Source organism: Anolis carolinensis, chromosome 2 (assembly GCF_035594765.1).
Source record: "Anolis carolinensis isolate JA03-04 chromosome 2, rAnoCar3.1.pri, whole genome shotgun sequence".
NCBI lineage: Eukaryota > Metazoa > Chordata > Lepidosauria > Squamata > Dactyloidae > Anolis > Anolis carolinensis.
Genome location: NC_085842.1, coordinates 194,281,695 through 194,303,808, shown reverse-complemented (window position 1 = coordinate 194,303,808; position 22,114 = coordinate 194,281,695). Strand labels below are relative to the sequence as shown.

Genomic DNA, 22,114 nt, shown 5'->3' with positions numbered 1-22,114 from the left:
ATGCACACCTAACCTTTTTGCACACTGCTATCATAAGATGAAATATGCCCTTTTACTGCAGGTTAATGTGGAAATGAATACCACAGCTGATTCCATTTTCATTTCCACACAAGTTACTTTTCAGGCACTCATACGATCAGTCTAGATTAAATACATACCTTTAAGGGATCCTAACAACGATAAGCTCTCAACTGTGTGTCTTTTGGAGGCTAAGGCTGGATCTACACTGCTCTGTATCCCAGGATCAGATCCCAGATGACCTGCTTTGAGCTGCATTATATGAGGCCCCTTCTACACCTTCAGATAATCAAATTATCAAAACCTATAATCGACATTATCGGTTTGAACTGGATTATATGAGTCTACAATGCCAAATAATCCAGTTCAAAGCAGATAATCTGGATGCAATTTTCTGAGGGACACTTTACAATTCCTTACAGCATTTGTTTTTATCATCAAGTTGAATGACTTCAAGCAACCATATGCGTGAGAGACCTCCAAGGTCGTGGGTCATAATCTGCCATGCTCAGGTCTTTCAAAACCAGGGTCTTGGTTTCCTTTCTTGAAGCAATCCATCTGTAATGCATTTTTGTCTTTTCTTTTTGTTTTAATACATTTTATTTTAAATTTACATATTCATAAAAAACAGTGAAACAAATCTATATACATGTATATACATGTATATACATGAACCAATACAATACTTCCTAACATCTGTACAATATTCATATTTGGTTATGCTCTCCCCTTCTCCCACAACTCCCAATTTCCTGTCCCTTGGGTTGGAGACATTCATATATAATTCTGTACTTCCTTCTTATTACATTCCTTTTCTATTCTTGCTTCTGGCCTGATATTTATTATTTATAAATCCCTACACCAATTCTAACAGGTGAAATTATGAAGCCATCTATAAAAACCTTTCCTTCTTTCTTTTTTTTTACATAGTTTAGAAATGGTTCCCATCAGTACTCAATAAATTTTTTATGTTTTTCTTTTGTTCATCATTGCTAATTTGTCAATATCTGCTATTTTAAAGACTTAAATCGTCCATTCTTCTATTGTTGGGAGGTCTGCCATCTTCCAGAACTATGCATAATTATATACTGTTCCCGCTGCTATTATCATGTAGTGTAATTTAATTATTTTGTTTGGTTATTTGACATTCCCAATCAAAATAATTTGGGCTCCAATTTTATCTTTGAATGAAAAAATTCTTGCAGTGTTTTTTGTACCTTGCCCCAGAATCCTCTTGCTTTTTTACAAATCCACCACATGTGGAAGAAAGTTCCTTCCTGTTCTATACATTTCCAGTACTTGTTGCTTCTTCCCTTTCCCTTATAAATTTTAGCTAGTTTTGTTGGGGTCAGGTATCACCTCATCATCATTTTATGAACATTTTCTCTAAGGTCATACAACAGAATCTTCTTTAAGCCAACATTTTCCCCCATTTATCTAATTCTATGTTGTGCCTGACATTTTATGCCCATTTAATCATGCAATCCTTTATCAGTTCTGTTTCCATTTTCATCTTCACTAATACTTTATATATTTTCCCAATAAGATGTTCTTCATTAGTACACATATCCTTTTCAAATTTGGATTGGTCTCTTTCAAATACCATTTTTATTATCCAGTGAAAATCTTTCTTTCAGTTGCCTATATCTGTACCACTGTAGGTGAAGCCCTGCATCCTTCAGTTCTGTATTTGTCATCTGTATGTATTACCAAATCTCTGTATCTAATCCAGTGATTAAAATCTGTGTGTACTTTTGTTTTTTGATACGATATATAGGCATGCCATCCAAAACGTAAATCATGACCTTTTAATTTTAACAGTCTCTCATTTCTTAAGGTTAGCCACTCTTTCATCCAAAATGGTATGCACTGTCTTTCCTGATGAGTCAAAGCATCTCATGATATAGCCAAAGTATAATGGCCTCAGTTTATTCAGCTTTCCACCTCATCACAGTGGGGGGGGGGGGGGGGGGGGTTGCCCCCCTTTTCCTCTTCTGGACAGGGCCTGAGCGCCATCAGATGACACTGGCTTGGCGTGCCCACATTCCTCCTGAAGTGGAGGCGAAGTGTCGCAAGACAGAGAGGTAAGTGTGTTTTGGGTACCTTTGATGGAGCTACCCACATTTTTTTGCCCTTTCCTCCATCTGATGGGGTAAAGGTCAATGTGTGTTGCCACTCGTTCACCCATCTGATGGGGACAGGAACAGGTGCCAAGCTATATTGGAAAGGTGAGCAGTTTGTGTTTTTCTAAGCTATATCAGTTGTTTCCTTTGCTCCTTTCACTCCTTACAATATAGGAAAGCGGTATAGCAGATCTGCCTGGGTCCTGCTCAGATCACATGCCGCTAAAGCAGGCATGGGAAACTTCGGTCCTCCAGGTATTTTGGACTTCAACTCCCACAATTCCTAACATCCTTAGGCCCCTTCCTTTCCCCCCTCAGCCACTTAAGAGACTGAGGGGGGAAAGGAAAGGGCCTGAGGCTGTTAGGAATTGTGGGAGTTGAAGTCCAAAATACATGGAGGACCGAAGTTTGCCCATACCTACTATAGAGGCTAGGGGTGTGGGTGGCTTCCAAAATATTCTGTCCTCCCATATGCGTTTTTCTTTTACTCACTTCTTATGAGCTTAGCTTCTTTATACTACAGAGAGAATTTAATAACCATTGAAACAACAATGCTGATGATAACAAACTATACTAAAACAACTCCTGCATACCATTAATTTCTTACTAATAATAGAGTTAAAACTTAGTAACTGAGCACTGGCCAGGATTAAAAAAAAAACAGAGCAAAAGCTGAGTATTATCCTTCTTTTATATGTCATTCCAGAATTCCTTTCCTTTCTGTTCCTTTTTCTTTCTTTTCCTTGATTTATTACGGTACTCTCATTTTGTGACTTAGTGGTCTTTTCTCCTTTGCCAAGGAAGTACGAATTAGGATAGCGGGTGAGTGTGTGTGCCTCAGTCAGGAGAGGAAAAGGGAGAGTAGAGTATCCTTTCTCCATTTTCAAACTTCCTTCCTCTCTCTTTCTTACCTACACTGTTCTTTCTCTCCCTGCTGCTTCTCCAGATATGCACACCAGGAGGTGCTATTGCACAGGAGTCGAGTTGCTGACTCCAGGGTCTGATACATCCCCTTTCAAGGAAAGGACTGCAATAATTTGCTCAGCTGGGATGGATGGAAGACAATGGTGTTGCCATGGGTGCACACTACCCAACAGACCCCTGTGGACATACGCCATCACCTAGGTATTATGTCATAAATGCAGCATACAACTGGTATTGTAGATGTAGATGGCTCAAATAAATGAGTCAATTTATACAACACTGCAGAATATCAGAAACCTACATCACTTGATAGCCACCTAGGTCCCTGTGGTTTGGACCTTGATGGCCAGGAGTTTCAGCCAATATTGCCAGCCTACAGGAATTCTGTGACCTGCAACCTCAGACTTTTGGAGGACAAAAGGTTGATCTAAATTGATCTAAATTTTTCCACTCACAACCTCTTTCAATCTTGGAAGGCAATAACTATGGCAGCTCCCCTGCAGAGCCCCCGGTGGCGCAGTGGGTTAAATTCTTGTACCGACAGGACTGCTGACTTGAAGGACTGTCAGGTTGCTGACCTGAAGGGTGCTGGTTCGAATCCATTCCTGGGAGAGCGCGGATGAGCTCCGTCTATCAGTTCCAGCTCCATGTGGGGACATGAGAGAAGTCCCCCCACAAGGATGGTAAAAACATCAAAACATCCGGGTGCCCCCTGGGCAACGTCCTTGCAGACGGCCAATTCTCTCACACCAGAAGCGACTTGCAGTTTATCCTGACACAGGGGAAAAAAGCTCCCCACTGCCAAACATCTAGCTCAGTAGTGTATAATTAATTTTCACCAAGAACCACACCAGCCTTATGGTTGTCTTCAAAGGGCCATTGAATCTGTGGATGGAGAATCTGTGGATACAAAAGGTCGACTGTAATCTTTTTAACATAGTTGTCGGTGCTTTTTAGTTTCCCCCCAGTTTGAATCCTCAGATGTTATTGAATGACAACTCCCATAATTTTTGATTATGCACTATGCAGCCTGGGGATAATGAGAATTACAACCTAACAGCACTTGCGTCTCTGTGGGTGAAAGGTTAATGTTATTAATTAATGATAATGATAATCGTATTTCTTCCTCGCCTCTCCTCGTGGCTCAAGGCAGGTCACAGCAGTCCAAACACACAAACATTGCTAAAATTTTGTAAACACATATAGTTAAATGTAGTTCTATAAAAAGGTTGAAGGATATTTTTAATGCAGACATCATATCATGGAATAAAGTTAGAAGAGACCACATGGGCCATCTAGTCCAACCCCCTACCATGCAAGAAAAGCACAAAGTATCCTTGACAGATAGCCATCCAGGCTCTGTTTAAAAGTTTCCATGGAAGGAGCTTCCACCACACTCCGAGTCAAAGAGTTCCATTGCTGAACAGCTCCTACAGCCAGGAAATTCTTCCTAATGTTCAGGTGGAATCTCCTTTCCTGCAATTTGAACCCATTGCTCTGAGTCCTAGTTTCAAGGGCAGCAGAAAACAAACCTGCTCCCTCTTCTTGATGACTCCCTTTCACATATTTATACAAGGCTATCATGTCTCCTCTCAACCTTCTCTTCTGCAGGCTAAACATACCCAGTTATTTAAGATGCTCCTCCTAGGGCATGGTCTCCAGATCTTATCCACGAGCCTTGTATTTAAATTCAAACCCCACTGCCCTGACTACACAAAACAAACTGTACCCTTCCAGGTGTTACTGTACCATAACTCCCATCAGCTCTAGTCATGATGTCTAATGATGAGGAGTACAGGACTTGTGGTCTGGCATCTGGAGGGCCACATAAAGTGACATGGCAGGCCAGATTAAGCTCATGGACCTTGAGTTTGATACATGTGATCTAGCTCAGAGCTTCTTAAAACCTTTTCAACTTGAAATCCTTTTTTGCCCAAGAATATATAAAAGAGGTATGAAATCAAACATTTACTGATAATACATCGGCATTTGGAAGGCTTGCTAAGCAGACTGCTTTTCCTTTTCATGGAGTATAGCTGAAGCATCTTCTGCAGAGATGTTTCATTTTTATATCTTTTTAATATACCTATAAACCTGGGATTGCGTAAAAAAATTATCAGGAGCAAAGAGGTCATAAATGGAAAACATTAAGGAAGTCCTCCTTTAGATGACCTTCCCAAACTTTAGTGCAGTGATTCTCAACCTGTGTCCCCCCAGATGTTTTGGCCTTCAACTCCCAGAAAACCTAATAGCTGGTAAACTGACTGGGATTTCTGGGAGTTGTAGGCCAAAACACTTGGGGATCCACAGGTTGAGACTCATTGCTCTAGTGTAATAAAATCTAGGCTTGTCAAGCACACAGTACGCTTATCTCCAGCAGTTGCAGGGGCCTAGTCAGAAGTCACCATTAGTGCTTGTCCTCATAGACCTCAGAGCAGGGGGTGGAAGAGGAGCTTGACTGGGGGTCTGAATAACCCTGAAATGCTCAGACACTGCATTCCCTAAGTAACTATCAATCAGTAGTGTCCTAGTTTATATCCAGCGTTGCATTTTTTAAATGAGATCTCATGGATTTACCCTTTATTTAGGCATTCTCTTCAAGATAGTCACATTGTAAACCACTTGTGATATTATTGGTACTATTACACTATGTAACACAATTTTTGTTCCTGGGTTATAAATGTAATTTTTTAATTGTTTCTAGCATAATTGTTTCTATCATAGCTCTCACATGCAAGTAGTCAGGTGGGTGATTTCACTGCTTAATAATCACTATCACATAAGAGATTTGGAGGGGATAGTGAAGCCAATTGACTATTGGTCAATTTGGATGAAAGGAAAATAACACTATATAACACAATTTTTCTTCCTGGGTTATAAATGTCATTTCCCAGTTGTTTCTATCATAAAAAGCATGGAAAAATGTTTATTAAACTGCAAAACCTTTTGTTTTTGCGGCACATCCTGCAACACATTTTGCTATAGTTTTTCGATGAATATCATAGAGTCTCAACCAATTCAACATGGTTTGTGGCAGCCACAAAAATGAAGTTTCTGGAGTATAACAACTGCAGTAGAGTCTCGCTTATCCAACATAAACGGGCCGGCAGAATGTTGGATAAGCAAAAATGTTGGGTAATAATGAGAGATTAAGGAAAAGCCTATTAAACATCAATTTATGTTATGATTTTACAAATTAAGCACCAAAACATAATGTTTTACAACAAACTGACAGAAAAGACAGTTCAGTACACGGTAACGTTATGTAGTAAGTACTGAATTTATGAATTTGGCACCAAAATATCACAATGTATTGAAAACATTGACTACAAAAACACTGACTACTAAAAGACAGACTGCATTGGATAATACAGAACATTGAAAGTTGGATAAGCGAGACTCTACTGTACTTTCAAAGTATGTACCACACAATTAAACAGGAAATAACACTTTCAAACCAGGAACAGAATTTCATTTCAAATTTTGTTACATAGTGTTATTCACTGTATTCTGTGTTTTTGTTTTGTGCCTTCATATGCTTCTCACTTGTATTGCTTTTAAGGCAAACCTATGTTCAAAAGGTTGTTGTTATTATTATTATTATTATTATTATTATTATTATTATTTTATTGTATGACACAGCAAACAAGATAGATATGCTGGATTTCATTTCACAAAATCAAAAGTCGAACACTTCCCAAGTGTCTAGGACTGTGTGATGTATTTTCGGATGATGCGCGCAGATCCCAGTAGGGTGGCCTTTTGAGGTTGGCAGATCGTAATTTTGTCAATGTCTATTGTTTCCAAATGCTGGCTGAGATCTTTTGGCATGGCACCCAGTGTGCCGATCACCACCGGGACCACCTGTACTGGTTTCTGCCAGAGTCTTTGAAGTTCAGTCTTGAGGCTGAGTTTTTCCTGTTGTTTTTCGTCAATGCGACTGTCACCTGGGATGGCAACATCACCTTTTTCTTTTCCACAACTGTGAAGTCTGGTGTGTTGTGTTCCAGAACTTTGTCAGTCTGGATTCGGAAGTCCCACAGTATCTTTGCGTGCTCATTTTCCAATACTTTTGTAGGTTTGTGATCCCACCAGTTCTTTGCTGTTGGGAGGTGGTACTTCTTCTTCTTCTTCTTCTTCTTCTTCTTCTTCTTCTTCTTCTTCTTCTTATTATTATTATTATTATTATTATCTCTCTCTGAAACCAAAAGAGTGTGACTTGCCCAAGATTAGCCAGTGGGTTTTTGTTGGCCCTCTGTGGGGTTCAAACCTCATTTGCTTTCATTCTGTGTTTTGACTCTGTGTGTGTGTGTCTTCACGTCACCTGTCAGCTTATGACAACCCTATGAATACTCAAACGTTTTGTCATTTCCTTCCTCTAAAACATAGCCTACAGTACCTAGTATTCATTGGCAGTCCCAGATCTGAGTTTTAACCAGGCCTGGCCCTTCTTGGTTTCCAAGATTGTAAAGGATCTGAAGGAACACAAAATTCGTATTGACTTGCCTGTCAATCTTACCCAGCCCCACTTCAAACAAAACCACACACACACACACACACACACATTTCGAGTGCCTTTGCCTGCCTTTGAGAAGAAGCAGCCTTCAGTGATTCATTTTCAGGGGAGAAAAGTATGCAGTCATTTTATTCAAGGGCAATAGGGAGGAGAGTCTTTGGATGGAGATGATAAGCAGAGTCAAACAGTCAGAGCACGAAAAAAATTACTTTCAGCAGTTGTATTACCTAAGAGTTTCTGGGAAATATAGTCCAAACCTAACTTTTCAAAGTTCTTGTTGCAATGTAATAATGTACGTAAGCTTACAGGAGAAGCTAAACATTCTAGCTTTGCTCAAACATGTCCATGTCCTTCTTTCATTTTTAATAGCTTTTAGCAGCTAGGATCACTTACTTGGGGGTTCTTTCGCCAAGTGCTCGACTTTCAGAAAAGAGTGGGCAATGGCGATATGCCTGGCACTAGACAAGGGTAACTGGTTTAGTGATAATTTGGGTGAAACTGGAGCCAGAGGGCCACAGCTCATTTGCATAGTTTAGCTGAGTGCAATCAACCATTGTGGCATAAAAACAACCGATGAAGTGGCGGCGGAACAAGATTTCTATGTATCCCTTTTTGCTCTGAATGCAAAACATCTGCAATATTTTGTGAGCAAAAGTATTCAGTAACTGACTGACTGTTACAAAAATAGATTTTACTGAAAGGGTACTGCCTTTAAAAATAATAAAATAGACATTGTGTTTTGAAACTTTAATTGTGTTTTTATCTTGTAAATATTGAATACAGAGTGAGCATCTGGAATTCTGATTTCCAAAATACTCCAGAATCACTCACATGGGTGGCAAAGATACTGAAACCTTTCTTTTCTGGTGGTTCAATGTACATAAACTTTGTTTCATGCACATAATTATTAATAATAGTGAATAAAAAATACCTGTAGGCTATGTGTCCGAGGTGTATATGAAACATAAATGAATTTCATGTTTGGACTTGTATCCCATCTCCAAGATATCTTACTATGTCTATGCAAATACAGATATCCCCAAATCCTAAAAAATCCAAAACATTTCTGGTCCCAAACGTTTCAGATAAGGGATATTCAACATGTACTGTTCTAATACAGTGGAACCTTGACTTAAGAGTGACTTAAGAGAGTTTTGAGGTAAGAGTCATTGCTTGGCCCAGGGCTCACTTTGACATAAGAGCAGAGTTTTGAGTCAAGAGCCCGTGCCCGAGGGAGCACTGGCACAAGAATACAGGGCTTTAGGGCTTCAAGAGAGCAGCCTCTGTGCCTCGTGCTTTTGTCCACTTTAAGAAACTTTGGGTTAGATGATTTTGTGTGGTTTTTATTCCTGGTATGTTTAGCTTCTTGGAGAGAAGGAGAAGGAGAAGGAGAAAGAGCAAGAGTGGGAGGAAAGCTGGAACAAGCACAGTATGATGAAAATGATGCTTCTACCTCTTCACTTTGTGCTTTGTTCTTCCTTGCCACAACTTTGTGCTTCTACCATTTTAAAGTTGATCTTTTTTTTATTGTTCCATAAGAACATGCATTTATACATAATTCATTCTTTATAAAGTACATTTTCTTATTTAAACACACGTAACAAAAATGGGGGGGGGGGGTTGGTGGCCAGAATTAAATTATGAAAAAGCAATGTAAACATATTTTTAAAATGTTTAGAAGTCTAAAAATTGTACAATTGAAACAATACCTTCTTAAAAGCTCTTTCCTTAAAAATCTTCTGTTCCAGAAGCATAACTGTAAGCTGCTCTGAGCCCTCTTTGGGGTGAGAAGACCAGGGTAGGAATATAGTAAATAAATAAATAAATATTTGGGGGGGGGGGCGTGTCTTTGGTTGGAGGAACAGCAAGGAAGCCATCCTTGGAAGCTGTGGACAGCAACCAAGAAGGCCCTTTTGAATCACCATCTGTGAAAGCAATGGGATTGAAAGAAGAGCTTATATGAGAATCTCATTGCCTATATGGACCCATATGGGATAATACCCTGAACCTGAGCTGTGTAGGGCTTTTTAGGTCATTGACAGTGCTTTGAATTAGGCCTAGAGCTAGTGGAGCAATTGCAACAATTGAGCTTTGTGTTCCCTGTAGCCAGATTGGTTAACCATCTGGTTGCAGCGTTTTGTGCTAGGACCTCCGAGGGCCTGTGGTCTGAGACCCCTGTTTCACAGGTGACAGAACGCATGTGGCTCACCAACATCAAATACTAGTCAGAAGGTCACTAAAGAAGGCACCAGCTAGGAGCTGCAGCGGTTTACTTTTGCCTGAGTCTGTTGGGAACAGTAATATTTTGCCTCCTCCTTTCTCCGTTTGCAACATTTGTAACATAAGTCAGGAACAAAAAAAGAAATGCAGGAGGAGGAGAAATGAACTGAGACATTTTTAAAGCATCTGAAAAGGTTAAGAGGAAAAAAGACTAATCAGGACTGTCCGTGCCAAACTGGGACAGTTAGAAGACATGCCACTGCCTCCCTTTGCTGGATGGCAAGGCCTGCCATGTCTCCTGGAGCAATTTAGCTGCTCTCAGTTGTCAGGATTTTAGCAGTTCATTTTTGTCTCAAATGTCTAATTTCCGGAAGACGGCAAGGAGGGTGTGGTCCTTGGCTAGTGTTTTGTGCAAGGTCATACCCCAAAGACTGCAGCCCCTTAAAAGCTCTTGATTTCTTGGAGACCTGGCTTTTCTTGGGGTCTCTACTGAGCCTGCACTGGCTGGAACTGGACTACCACTTGACCTGGCAACCTGGAAACCCCCTCCCCCCCAAAAGAGCTGCTGCCTCCCTCCGCCCCAAAAGGCTATAAAGACAAGGCTGTGCCTCCCCCAGGTTTGCATCGTGTGTTCGAATGAGAGATTATTCCTTCTAATAACCTGCAGTTTGGGAAAGTTCTGAAACAATAAGTCAGCGTAATGGTTTCCATGCCTCATTCCTGGGCAGGCTAGCAGCAAAATCCGGTTTTAATTAAAGAAAGGGAGAGGAGAAAAAAGAAAGTTAGGGAAGTGGAGGGGGAGAGAGAAAATAGGAGGGAAAGGCTGAGCGGCTGTTAGCAGACATGATTAGTGGATGAGAGGATCTTAGAAGAGCAGTCCTTACCCATGTCCCCTCCCCATCTAAAATGTGGTTTGGTTGAAATGTTAACTATAACGGATATAATCCAGTAGGAATTTCTGTACAAGCGCTGCTGAAACAAACAGGACACATGGAATGTGCCACTCAGAAACAAGTCATTTCCCCTAGTTAACAGTATAGTGGGGGAACAAATGTAGCAAATTTCTGTATTTTTTCCTAAAATCAAAGCTGTAATGGAGCTGGTGCTCACAGGGTCAAAATACTGAGACATTTTGTTCGACAAGAACAATGATGTCATCCATCCCCTGACAGCCCACATCAGGCTCCCTTGGCTCCCCCCAAGTTACAGTTATAGTCCTCATAACAGCTGATTGGAGGAAAGAATGACTTTCTCCCCATACTGCAATATGGAATTGTATGCTGTCCATGTTGTCATGCAGAATCTTTTGCGATTTTCTGATCTTGTACAGTTCCTTAAATCCAATTAGTTTTACAAAAGACACACTTCTGTTGGAAGTCAAAACAGCTCAATTTGGATTTTTGAAATGGATCAACATAACTGCATTTTTGGAATCTCCTTGGAGACTTGACATCGTGAGGAGCATTTCCACATTAAACATTACTACTATATTTCTGCTTTAAGTCAGTTTCTTAAGGTGTCTGAATTTTCCTCCTTTTCCACTCTGTGACACTATTCTGATTTGATGTCGGTTTATTCATTTTTAATGACCATGTTTCCAAATTGCGTTTCATTCTCTTTGCATCCAAATATATCTATAAAGCCATATACAGGATAAACATTTCAAACTAGTTAAAATGTTTTTTTAAACCTGCCATTTAAAACTAAATAAAACAACAACCAAAACCATATTACAGCCAGAATTTAACTCCCAAATGCCCAGCAAATGGGTTTTTTTTTTGAAAACATGTTCATTTGCTTCTAAAAAAGAACTTTCAAAGATGATATTATGTCTTGTGCAACTCCAAATGCCCAACAGTGGATCTGGCCCCAGCAAACGGAAGCCTCACATTTAAGAAAGATGTGATTTCAGCTGCCTTATTACAGGCATGGATACACAGTGGAGCATGGAAGATCTCACCGCACCATTTCAGCCTCTCCTGGATCTAGGGAGAAGGGCCAAACCCCCTAAATGTCACTTCTTCTCACTTTGGGAATCTTTTTTGAGTGGTAGAGGAGTTGCTTCTATTTGGTGGGAATTATTGCTATGAACCCTTCAAAACTATATTCCAGTTATGCCTCACTTTATGAATACAAAGTATTCCTGTGCATTACTTCTTTAACAGAAAATTAGGCACAGAGGGAGAAATTACATTGAAAGAACAGGGATAGTTTCCAGCACAATAAAAGAAGGAGAATTCAATGTGTTTTAGCAAACATTTCATTCAAAACTAACAACATAGATATATGAAATAAAATCACTAGGTCAGGTAAACCTTGTCTCAGTAAACAAAAATACCTCCTAGAAATCACTTGAAGTCTTATTCCGGAAGGCATCTAAGGGATGCTTTTTGTTTCACAAGACTTCATTTTTCCTATGATTTCAATTTCGGTGGCTGAAGATATAGATCTATGCTTTTTTAACATGCTTAGAGTAAAGCAGGCTTATCTGCTCCCCCCTTTCTTTATTTGTTGTTCAGTAAATGACCACTGAGGCAGCTACTCTTTGCTTTGCCTGCGCACACACATGGTAGGATCAACTAGAGCGGAATCCCACTCTTTCTGAGTACAAGTATTATTGCATTGTTTGCTGCAGACACATCGCTGTATGCCAATACCAAAAGTATGTCCGTTTGCTAGTAAAACTGAATTACTGTGTTGCAAATGGATGCTTATCTAAAAAGTGTGTCACCAACATGAAATGGTTGGAAGCTCTGTTCTGTCCTTTGCGGAATTTCCAAACATCTCTTCCCTGCGCCTGTTTGGAGATGCAAAAACAACAGCTGAAAATCTCCCCCATCATGATTGCTATGGGGCCTAAATACTGTACCCAATGGCCATTGGATCTGTCTGATTTTGGAAGCTAAGCAGGATCAGCCCTGGCGAGTACTTGACTGGGAGACTGCCAATGAATCTCAGTTTAGCTGTAATGTAGGCTATATTTCAGAGGAAGGAACTGGCATCATCGCTGAGTATAGCTTTCCCATGAAGACCTATGGAATCCATAGGGTTTCCCTAAGCCAACAGGCAATTGGAATGCACACAACCCACACACACTACCACTTCAGGGTTGCCCAGTGGTTAAAGCCAGCCTGTCCTGGTATTGGAGCAGCCTCTTAGTCCCTTGAACTCTTGTACTGTCAAGTCAGAGAAGTGCCACATGGGTGCACGTACGCATGCATGAGGATGCACAAATACATACACACTGAACACACTCTATTTTCCAAAGTGGAAACACTCGCTTCCTTCCAGCAGCAGCAGCAGGCCCCATCCATTCCGGCACACCAACCTCCGCACTGGGATCCTGGCCAAAAACACCTCTCTCTTCCACCCCCAACTCCTTCCCTCCCTCCTTCTCCAATCCTGGAGTTTTGGCGGCGCCCACTGCGAGGAGCCGGCTTCAATTTGGAGCCGTCCTCAGACCTTGGCTCCAAATTGGGGGGGGGGAGTCCCCTAGAGGCCCTAAAGACCTGGAGAGGGAGAGCAAGGAGGGTTCAGGACCCCCAAAACTGGGCCCAAGTCAGCTCCCCCTCAAAAAAAGAAAAGAAAAGAAACCCAATCGGTTTCTATCTGTCCAAGGCCGAGGATAGCTTGCTCCTGGCCCTTTTCCATCTTCCCTCTCTCTCCTAACTTCGCAAGGCCTGTCCCCTCCCTCATCACTCACAGTCTATAAATCTATTTGGCTTTGGCAATCCCCTTCCCCCCTTTATGGTCCAATTGCTCTTCTCTCTCTTCCCCCCTTTCCCCTCCCTCTCCACTATTTCGTTTCAGTCTTTCTTCTTTTCTTTGTTCTTAACTTTTGCCAATATTTTTTAACAGCACATTTCTGCAAATTGCTTCCAAAAGTCTGCAGTTGTAGAAAATCTATCACGGGGGCTTGGGGTTGGATTCAAAGTTCACCCTGGTTTTATATCCTCCCTATAATATCTATTTGAACACGTCTATTGGCTAGAAGAGAAAGTTGGTTTTGGCTGGGTGCTCAGGCTGAGGCTTTCATAGGTTTTAGGGATCTATTTGCCTTTTGCTTCACCAAATGTCAGGAGCGCTTTAACTCTTCCCATTGGAGAAGAGCTAAGTCTGCCCAGTGGGGATGGGAGAAATGGGTGTCACAACAGATGAGGTGCCTTGATGACCGTTTTCAGACCGGGATGCCACGGTTCCAGCTCACAAACAAATCAAACTTTGACTCTTTCCATCTTTTGCTTCCAATGCAAAGATATTCTGGCTGGGACCCAAAGTTCATGGTTGGCAGAGAAAACTTCTAGGTATTTACAGCTCTGGTTCTCATCCCCACAGCTTCATTTGTAGCCTACTCAACTTCAGTTTTCACTTTTTGGTCCACCTCTTCCCTGCATTTTTTCCCATCACCCCTTCTTTCCCTCTTTCTTTGTCTAAATCACACTTCCTTTGTTCTATCCATTTCAGGTCAGCTCTTAACTCTGCAAAGGGTGAAAAGCCTTTTCTGGATCAGTAGGTGCAAAGGGTAATCCTTTCGGGCTTTCTGTGGCTCCTCTGGTTGTTGCTATTTGACCTCAAGTTGGCTTCAACAAATGACAATCCTATAAATGGGAGACCTCCAAGAAACCTTGTCCTGCCTCCTTCTGTAAGAAGAGGTGGGAATGCTAATACAAGGACAACAACAACAACAACACTTTATTACGGTCCATTACCAGCACAAAGTAGGGCACAAATGCTATGGGAAGTTGAAACACAGTTTCCTAGAGAGGCAGTCATAAAAAAAAAAAATAGAAAACGATGCTGCTGTTACTAATAATAATAGCATCAACAGCCCTCCTCCCATCTTGCAAACTCATGGCCAGAGCTACCTTGATTTCTGTGATCTTTATCCAACACCCATTTTTGGAAACATGGTTCATCCTTACTATATTTCTTGATTCTAATTTACCATTAAATTAGAATGGTAAACTTAGTATGTGAGACTCATACTAAGTCCAGTACCATCACTAACAACAAAAAATAGATAAGGTGCACATCTGATTTTAAGATGCACCCTGTTTTTAAAATGTTTCTTTAATAAGAGCATCAGGCTAAACATTTGGTTAGCGACACACCTGCCCCTGACTAGCTGAGCAGTTCAGGGAAGCTAGCACATAAACCTTGGCTATGCACAGTGAGGGCGGGGGGGGGGGGGGTATCTTTAGTAATAATGGGCCCTAGCTGTCATAACCAATGATGACAGATGCTAGGGTAGTCCAATAACAGCGGGAGGAAGCATACTTTGCGTCAACTAAATAAAATAATTTAACTAAATTAAATAAACTTTGCAACTACAGTAGAGTCTCACTTATCCAACCTTCGCTTATCCAACATTCTGTATTATCCAATGCAGCCTGCCTTTGAGTAGTCAATATTTCTGTAGTCAATGTTTTCAATACATTGCAATGTTTTGGCGCTAAATTTGTAAATACAGTAATTACTACATAACATTACCACGCATTGAACTGCTTTTTCTGTTGAATTGTTGTAAAACATGATGTTTTGGTGCTTAATTTGTAAAATCATAACATTATTTGATGTTTAATAGGCTTTTCCTTAATACCTTCTTATTATCCAACATTTTTGCTTATTCTGCCAGCCCATTTATGTTGGATAAGTGAGATTCTACTGTACTACTTTCTAGGATCTAGTAGTGAATGGGCTAAATCAGTACCTTACATTCATCAGGAAGGGGCAAGGCACACTGGATAAAATAAGTAGGTAGATTTCCAGGGCACTGAAGACAGTTATTTTTTTATTATTATGAGGATTAGTTTTTCTTGTATTTTGTTTTAATTTATGTTGGGAGTCATATTAGGTCCTTGGCTGGAATATCTGTGAAATATAAATAAAATTATAATACAGAATTGGGAAGGGGGGGAACGATTCCTATTGAAACCCATTTACGCAAGGTTGGTGTTCATTATGTTTTAGAGATGGGTTCATGGTGGACCTCCCCCATCAATAGATGGGTCCTTATCTTAAGTAGCCATTGCTACATTTTACTTTCTGGATAGCTTTAAAAAAAACAGAGCTTCTTTTGTTTCCTATAACCAACCTTAAAGTGATACAGTAGAGTCTCACTTATCCAACATAAACGGGCCTGCAGAATGTTGGATAAGCGAATATGTTGGATAATAAGGAGGCATTAAGGAAAAGCCTATTAAACATCAAATTAGGTTATGATTTTACAAATTAAGCACCAAAACATCATGTTATACAACAAATTTGGCAGAAAAAGTAGTTCAATACTCAGTAATGCTATGTAGTAATTACTGTATTTATGAATTTAGCACCAAAATATCATGATATATTGAAAACATTGACTACAAAAATGCGTTGGATAATCCAGAATGTTGGATAAGCGAGTGTTGGATAAGTGAGACTCTACTGTACATAAATTGGATCTGGACAGCTGACGTGAGTTGGTTAGTTCTTATTTTCCATCTCCATAGCCATGATTTGTTCCCACCTTGTTGATGGGAAGCTTCCCATTGGTATTGAAATCACATATTGAACAGATGGCAAGCTCTTTAACTTCAGCAGGCTGAAAGCCAAAAGTCAGGTCACAACAACTTCTGTTACAGAATTCTAATATGCTGATGATAATATATGTGCTCATTCAGAGGAAGACCTACAGGCCACTTTAAACATAGTGGAAGCATATGAAAAGCTTGGTCTCTCACTTAATACTGAGAAAACAAAAGTGCTCTACCAGCAGGCACCAACCAATCTCTCTGCAATGCCAGAAATAAAGCCTAATGGTGTAACACTCGAAAACTCTGACCATTTCTGCTACCTATGGCAGCCACTTTCCCACAAAATCCAACATTGATGATGAAATACAACATCATTTGAGCTTTGCAAGTGCAGTATATTTTTTAATGAAACTGAGTATGTGAGGATCATGACATTCATAGGGATACCAAGATGCTTGTTTATAAAGCTACTATCCTTCCAACTTGTGGAGCCCACAGTAGCGCTGCAGATTAGACCACTGAGCTGCTGAACTTGCTGACCGAAAGGTCAGTGGTTTGAATCTGGGGAGTGGGGTGAGCTCCCGCTGTTAGCCCCAGCTTCTGCCAACTAGCAGTTCGAAAACATTCAAATGTGAGTAGATCAATAGGTACCGCTCTGGCGGGAAGGTAACAGCACTCCATGCAGTCATGCTGGCCACATGACCTTGGAGGTGTCTATGGTGTCTTTGGCTTAGAAATGGAGATGAGCACCAGCCCTCAGAGTCAGACACAACTAGACTTAAAGTCGGGAAAACCTTTACCTTTACCTATCCTTCCAGCTCTATTGTATGTCTGTGAAAAAATGGACCATCTACAAATGTGACACTCGATTTGTGTAAATATTCTGTCAGCGTTGCCTTCAAAAAAATCCTACAAATCTCATGGGAAGGCAGGTGGACAAATATCAGCATTCTCTAAGAAGCAAAGACTACCAGCACTGAAGCAATGATTCTTCCCCATGAACTTTGCTGGACTAGCCATGTTGTCCGAATACCTGATCACCATCTCCCAAAGCGGTTACTTTATTCTCAGCTCAAGAACAGAAGTGGAATGTCGATGGACAGCAAAAGAGAAGGATGGGCTTAGCTAACCTAGAAAAATGTGGCATAAACACCAAAAACTGGGAAGCCCTGACCCTCGAGCGCTCTAACTGGAGGTCAGCTGTTACCAATTGCTCGAAGGTTTTTATTGTGATTGTTTATTTTACTTATTGTCTATTTTAACTGAATTGTTTTGTTTTGTTTTAACAATGTGCCTATTTTGTTGTTTTAAGTTAGTGTATGTTGTTTGTACTTACGTTGGAAACCGCCCTGAGTCCTTTCGGGAAGATAGAGCGGTATATAAATAAAGTTTTATTGTATTATTATTATTAACACCAGTACTATGGATTTTGAAGAGGCACGAATAAAGGGCAAAAGGGAGAAACAAGCCAAGAGGAAGGTGTATCAAGCAAACCCTTATCTTTTACCTGGAAATCAATATCTTCTTTCTGAAAGATCATGCAGATCCAGAATCGGTATCTACCTTCACTTATGGACCCACCACCAAGAGTCTACTTCTGGAAGAAAATCATACTTGGCCATGAGTGATAGCCTACAATGATTTCTAAGGAAATCCCAGGGCCCAATACCTTTAGCTGCCAGAGGGAAAGAACAACATATCCCTTATAATTCTTGACACATGCTTTGAAGAAGGAAAATCAGGAAAATTGAGAGTTTGGGATTGAGCATTATTGTGGTTGTCCAGGAAGGAAAGTATGGGCTAGTAAAGATCATAAGCTTAATTGGGAAACATGACTTCTGATGCCCCCAGGAAGACAAGTGGAAGCCTGTGGTTGCCTCTTTGGCACATGGTGGGGCTCATGTGTTTCGATTTGACTTCAGGTTGACATTCATTTATGGTGTTCCTCTAATAGTGTTTTCTTTACATGATTGATTCAAATACATTTTCTTGATGTCTTTGTCAGATGTTGAAATATAGTGACTTTCTCAAGGTCATCCACTGTGTTTCCAGGCTGGGGGCAGATTTGAATCTGAACTTCTGGACTCATGTTTCAGCCCTTAGACCACTACTCCATGTTGGCTCACTGAGTTCCTAAAGACATAATGGTCTCTGGTATCTACAATTCTGCATGAAGAAATCTAATTTTTAACTAGAACTTCCAGATCTGCTCTACCTATATTGGGAATATTGGTTGAGGAAGTATGAAAGAAGTCATCCAAACAAAAATCCAAGCTCAAGTCCATGCTTAGTTTTTTCATCTTTGTGTTGTTTCAAATCAATCAGATTTTTGCATCTTTACAAAAATCTGCTATCTAGAGAAGATTGAGTTGTGGCATAAATATCCACAGTCAATTATGAATGCCTCTGACATGCCCCTTTAAGAATTTGGGATGAATCACTGTAATTAATTGCAGAGTTAAGAAGAGTTTCGGCTATAGCTCCCAGAATCCACCAGTCACCTGGGGGTCCTGAGAGTTGTAGTCAAAAATGGAATTCCTTCCCCAAGGTCTGCATAGTTGCCCTGATTTTTAGATGCCCTTGCCTTGATCTGCAGTGCCATGGCGCACAAGAAAGCGAAAAATTCTGATGGGCATAATGCTGCACTACAGTGCATATACAGTACTTGAAAACCTCTGGGCTATTTTGCAGAGAGGGAAAGTGTGTTCCCCTGAATGGCAGCTTCCCCACGTGCTATGGGTTGTTGCTGGCAAGGCTACAGTATGCAGGGGTTTGGCCTGTGGCACATACTTTTGGCCACTGGTGTACACACAATGCTTTTTGTTTTCTGTAATATAAATGGAACAAAAGACCACAGTGAAACCTCAAAACACAAATCACCAGACTTGGCAGCTGCAAGGCCAACCCAGGAACATTTACAGCAACCTTCGGATCCTATTCTGTTGATGTTAAAGAAGGAGTATGGAACTAATTAAAGTTTAATTTGGAACTTAAGGCAGCTGCTTTCACCTGAGCAATGAGCTCCATGAAGGGAGGTGGCTTGAAACTCAAGTCTGTGTAGCAGCTGCTCTTTGTATGCACCACCAACTACTTCGAGAGCAATGGGACTGCCTTCTGGATCAGTTGCCACTGCCATATGGTTTGTTCCATGTTGCTCTCTAGACTTTCTTGCCCACAGTAGAAGAGCATGCAAAACACCACTTTGTGGCAGCTAATCATCATGGCAAGGCAGGACATATCATGGTTAATGCATTGAGTGACCATTGGAAGACCCTGCTTAGCCATTATATTTATTGGGTGGCATAGGGTCAGTCATTCTCTCTCAGCCTAACATTCCTCCCAGGTTTGTTAGGAGGAGAAAATGGGGGAAAGTAACTCTGCAACTTGGCCATTGTGATCCATTACTTAATTACAAGCCATGCTGCAGTTTGGAAGCTACAGTTAGGGAAAAAAGCAGTCTGATAGATGCATAGATTACCCCTCTTGAGGCAACTGCATTCGTTTCTAGTTTGCTTCTGTATTCAGTTCAAAGTTCTGTTTTTAACTGATGAAGCAAAAAATGGCTTGGGCCAAGATATGTGAAGGACTACCTCCTCCTATTTGATCCTACCTAGAAATTGAGATCTGAAGGCCCTGTTGCATTTTGAGTCTATGACACAGACAGTTTTCTCATGTAGCACCTCCAATATGGGGCTCCTTTCCAAGAGAAATGACTCTACCTTTATCTCCATTGTATCTTCAGGCATGAAGATAAAACCAATATAGTTTCAACAGACCTTTTCATAACATGGATATCTGCCAATGGCTGCATATTGAGCAGCAGCTGAAAGTGCAGAAGTAGAGGCTGGTAACTTTATCTTTTGACTAAACTTAGATTGGAAGTATACACCTTTTGGATCAATTGCCACTGCCGTGTGATTTGGGAACAGAGTGGTTAGACTTGATCAGGAGTCACACTTGCTGTCATTTTTGTTGAATTATTTGGCCCCTCTTTGGTTGAAGGATTCTGCCCCCTATCGAACAGGTGTTGCTAGAAATAATTTTACTGATCACTGCATAAGTATATGTAAATCCCCTCTCCCACTGCCTGCTTTTACTGCTGCTGCTGCTGCTGCTGTTGTGTGCCTTCAAGTAATTTATGACGTCTGACAATCCTACATGGGGTTTTCTTGGTTCAAAGGGGCTTGATCATCCAGCAAGTTTCATCCAGAGTCATAGTCCAAAAGAGCTAACCACTACACCACTGCGGTTCTCCTTCACTGCCTGTTAGGAAATGTCAAAAAAACCCAACAAGAAGCATTGTTGCCAGTGAGACAATCCCCGTCTACTCCCAATTTTAGCCTTTCCTTGTGGGAGAGTTTTGCTTAATTTTGGTTGTTGTCCCCCCTCCTTGTGTACCTTTCCCAGCCTCAATACAGTATTCCTTTGGTGATGCTATAGAGCAGACCTGCACAACTTGGCCCTTGTAATGGGCCAAGATTTTTTTTTAAAAAAATCTGCAGGCCACCCGCCTCCCTCCCTGCCGAAGGAGAAGCACTCAAGCTTCTCCTTGGCTAAGTGGTGAGGGGTAAGCCCGGCCTCACCTTTGGGTCTCAGGGAAGACCTTTGCAGGCCACATCTGGCCCGTGGGCTGGATGTTGTTCAGGCCTGCTATAGAGCATATTTTGCTAAGTGTGTTTTAATAGTAAAGACTCTCCAAATAGAGACAGCAGGATTCCTAAAGAAGAAAATAAATATGCAAGCATATAACTACATGTATGTGTGTGAACACTTGCACGTTCACACAAATATTCATGCATGTATTCACATACTTAGTCACCACAGTGACACAGCCATTGATTGTCACCAAGTGACTTGGAGAGGATTACCAGATGTAAGGAAGGGCAGGAGTCCTGTGGATAGCAGTGGATTTCAGCACAGGCAGCTTTTCTGTCCCTGCATGGGGAACAGCACCTGCCAATATTTCCTCTTGTGTACAAATATGAAAGTTAGAGGAGCCCTACTGGGCCTTCCTTTGCATCTGGTTGGAATTGCCCAGGAGCATGTCTGCTTATCATAACCATAAATGTCTTTAATACCTAATTTTAGTTTATATGCATGTTTTAATTTAATTTAATTTTAAAAAATATTCTGTAACTTAAAGCTCCCTGGGGTTTGAGGATAAGAGCCAAGAAGAACTGTTCTGTTTCTTGAATATCATTCACATACATTGACATTTGCATGAAAGTACTATAAATAATAATACTTCTTAACCATTGTTTAGAATGTAATTTCAGATTTTCATAATAACCATCAATTCTCTTGGAGTTGTGTTCTAATTATCATAAGTTGTTTCATTCTGTAGTACAATCCCTCAAAAGCAGTGTTTGAAACACTTGCCCATTATTGTTGGATCATATTTGGGCAAAGCTGCTCATCACATCATAGATACTATTAGCTCTTGCATGAATTGTTTTTAAAAAGCAAATATATTTACCCCATCTGTCCCACTATTAGGTCTGTGGTGGTGGAAAGAGGGGGTTTAACCCTTTGCTCCCACTATAACAATGATCTAGACTGACTTGGGGGCTTAATTTGCTATTTGCATCAGGAAGAAGTTGCTACTGGAGCCATTTGGACATGATGGCTTTTACATTATTATTTTGAGGCTGATTAATGGTGCAGTTCTAAGCTCAGAGCTTAGACAGAGGAGATGCAGGGATATAAGCCAGTTCTGCCCTTATAAGCACCACAGGATCTCAAAGACCTTGTAGCCAGAAAGAAACTGCCCCATCCTGCCAAGAAACAACAAAGCCCTG

At 40.8% G+C, this 22,114-nt stretch overlaps 1 long non-coding RNA gene across 4 annotated transcripts in view; it reads right to left on the bottom strand.

The window, feature by feature from the left end:
- The window catches only part of LOC103277731 (uncharacterized), a 97,856-nt gene that overhangs the window by 14,219 nt on the left and 61,523 nt on the right, over nucleotides 1-22,114 (bottom strand). For 2 of the 4 annotated variants that reach the window (XR_010003196.1, XR_010003195.1), the window contains exon 1: nucleotides 3,053-5,292. The exons of 1 other annotated variant lie outside the window; for it this stretch is intronic. This is a non-coding gene — a long non-coding RNA (uncharacterized LOC103277731). Of the gene's footprint in view, nucleotides 1-3,052; nucleotides 5,324-22,114 lie in introns of those variants that run through there. One more of the 4 variants, XR_010003193.1, reaches the window with a different exon arrangement.